This window comes from Coenobita brevimanus, chromosome 65 (assembly GCF_032717465.1).
Source record: "Coenobita brevimanus isolate Jiangsu-jjx chromosome 65, ASM3271746v2, whole genome shotgun sequence".
Lineage (NCBI taxonomy): Eukaryota > Metazoa > Arthropoda > Malacostraca > Decapoda > Coenobitidae > Coenobita > Coenobita brevimanus.
The window spans coordinates 8,281,557-8,284,694 of record NC_137018.1 but is presented as its reverse complement, the minus strand read 5'-3'; positions in this window follow the sequence as shown (position 1 = coordinate 8,284,694).

The following is a 3,138-nucleotide window of genomic DNA, read 5'->3' as shown; positions in this document are numbered from 1 at the left end:
TCGACAGCTTAGAAGGAGTGTTGGGACCCGGGTAACGGGCTCTATAACTTGTGTCCAGAGAGAGAGAGAGAGAGAGAGAGAAGAGAGAAAGAAAGGAGGAGGTTAAAAATAATGAGGAAATGAAAGAGGGGAAACAGGAAATGAAGAGCGATGGAGGAAGAGGATGAGGAAGGGAGAGAGTAAGATGCCCAAGGTCTTAGACAAACAGTGACCAGCATCTTTCTCTCTCTCTCTCTCTCTCTCTCTCTCTCTCTCTCTCTCCGGGTACGTCCTATCATATAATACTAATCGTGGTAGTTGTGGTAGTGGTGGTTATAGAATGTATGGTAGTGATGGTGGTAGTTGTGGTAGTGATGGTTATAGACGGTGTGGTGATAGTTGTGGTGGTGAGAGAGAGAGAGAGAGAGAGAGAGAGAGACTGAAACCAGTAACAATAATAATAATAATAATAATAATAAAATGATGTAGTCATTAGAACACACACACACACACACACACACACACACACACACACACACACACACACACACACACACACACACACACACACACACACACAAGCAACTGATTAACCTTATCAGATAAAACCTCATTCTCCCCGACCTCACTCTTTTCCCTCTCTCACATACCCTTTCACTCACTCGCTCACTCGCTCTACTTTCTCTCTAAGGCCTCGTGGATGGAGCTGGATGTCATAGCACTTCTTCGTGACTAGCATCATGTTCTAGTGTCAGTCTGTTGCTACGTCTCAGCATTCAAGATGGAGAGATGGCAATTTTAGGCCAAGTTAGAGTAAAACTGGTGACAGGTTTTTCAACGTTAATCCTTTCATTTAGATTATGTTTATTTTCGTGTGTGTGTGTGTGTGTGTGTGTGTGTGTGTGTGTGTGTGTGTGTGTGTGTGTGTGTGTGTGTGTGTGTGTGTGTGTGTGTGTGTGTGTGTGTACGGCCACCACCAGACGAGTGTATTATGTGTGTTTGTGTGCGGCTACCACCAGACGAGTGTATTGTGTGTGTGTGTGTGTGTGTGTGTGTGTGTGTGTGTGTGTGTGTGTGTGTGTGTGAGAGAGAGAGAGAGAGAACAGGTTAACCTTCTGATTACCAAGAATTCTCACTGCTGTACTATCATCATCATCATCATCATCATCATTTGCAGGATCACTCACAGGTCAACCAAATCACCTATCACTGGACTCCTCAAAAAAACCAGGTACACCAATCATAGGGAAAGGGTTAATTAGGAAGTGATCAATTCTTAACGAGCTACACTTCCTTATAAGTTTCTTGCATCTTCAAAAATCCCTCTTAGGTTCAGTCACTCCTCTGGGTTCACCTGTTCACCTGTTCACTACGAGAGGTGTTCAAGGCTGAGTTCACGTGTCCGGGAGTGGCAGTACCAAAAAACGTTCCAGCCAAAGAAAAAAACGTCCCAGCACTGAAACGTTTAAAAGGGGCACACTTACGGCCACATACATCTCGGGAATGAAGTAAAGAAAGGAGTACAAAGGAGTGCAAAGGAGTACAAAGGAAAGAAGACTGCAATAAATACATCAGTCATTTCGAGGCAGTCTCTTTTTAGGCTTTTACTAATGTAACGAGTCCTTGAATACTAGGTAAGGATGGACGGGGATGGACAGGGATAGAAAGGGATAGATAGGGATAGATGGGGATAGAAAGGGATAGAAAGGGAAGGAGTAGGGAAAGACTAGGTAACAGGGAAGAGAAATGGAAAAGGAGAAGGAGAGGTGGAGGAGAATGAGAGGAATGTGAAGGGAAGAGGGAATGAGAGAGGAGGATGAGGATAGAGGGAGGAGAATGAGAGGGAAGGGAAGGGAAGAGAGGGAATGAGAGAGGAAGATGAGGATAGAGAGAAGAGAGTGAGAGGGATGGGAAGGGAAGAGAGGGAATGAGAGAGGAAGATGAGGATAGAGGGAGAGAGGAGAATGAGAGGGATGGGAGGGAGGAGGGAGATGAGAGGGGAGGAGAGGGGTACACCTTATTTTTGTAATTAGAACCACACCCACTGCTAACACCTTTACTGTGCTCATTCCATCACCACACTCTATCACCACCACACCCACCACCACCACACCCACCACAGCCACTACCACCATCGCCACACCTACTGCCACCATCACCACAAACACTCCACCACCACCACACCCACCACCACCACAACTACCACACCCACCACCATTCCAATTAGTCCACTTCCTTAGCATCTCTCTCTCTCTCTCTCTCTCTCTCTTTCTCTCTCGTGTTTTCTTTCTAACATTCATAGCTGATAACGTAACAGCTTATCTTGAGGTCAATAGTATAGGGTATGATCTGTTAACATTTTTTTTATCAGTATTATCAGTTCTTTGTTGGTGGTGGTTGTGGTAGTAGTGGTTTATGGGTGAGAGGTGTGGTTGTTGTGGTAGGCGGGGTTGTGGTAGTGGTGGTGGTTGTGGTAGTAGTGGTTTATGGTGAGAGGTGTGGCTGTTGTGGTAGGAGTGATTGTGGTAGTGGTGGTAGTAGTGGTTTATGGGTGAGAGGTGTGGTTGTTGTGGTAGGCGGGGTTGTGGTAGTGGTGGTTGTGGTAGTAGTGGTTTATGGGTGAGAGGTGTGGTTGTTGTGGTAGTGGTGGTGGTGGTTGTGGTAGTAGTGGTTTATAGGTGAGAGGTGTGGTTGTGGTGGGAGTGATTGTGGTAGTGGTGGTGGTTGTGGTAGTAGTGGTTTATGGGTGAGAGGTGTGGTTGTTGTGGTAGGAGTGATTGTGGTAGTGGTGGTGGTGGTAGTAGTAGTGGTTTATTGGTGAGAGGTGTGGCTGTTGTGGTAGGAGTGATTGTGGTAGTGGTGGTGGTGGTGGTAGTAATGGTTATGGGTGAGAGGTGTGGCTGTTGTGGTAGGCATGGTTGTGGTAGTGGTTTATGGGTGAGAGGTGTGGTTGTGGTAGTGGTGATAGCGGTGGTAATAGTGGTTGTTGTGGTAGGTGTGGTTGTGGTAGTGGTGGTGGTGGTGGTGGTTGTTGTGGTAGGCGTGGTTGTGGTAGTAGTGGTGATAATAGTAGTAGTTGTGGTAGGCGTGGTTGTGGTAGTGGTGCTGATGATTGTGGCAGTGTGTGTGGTAACGACAGGGATAATATAACAGTAGTGG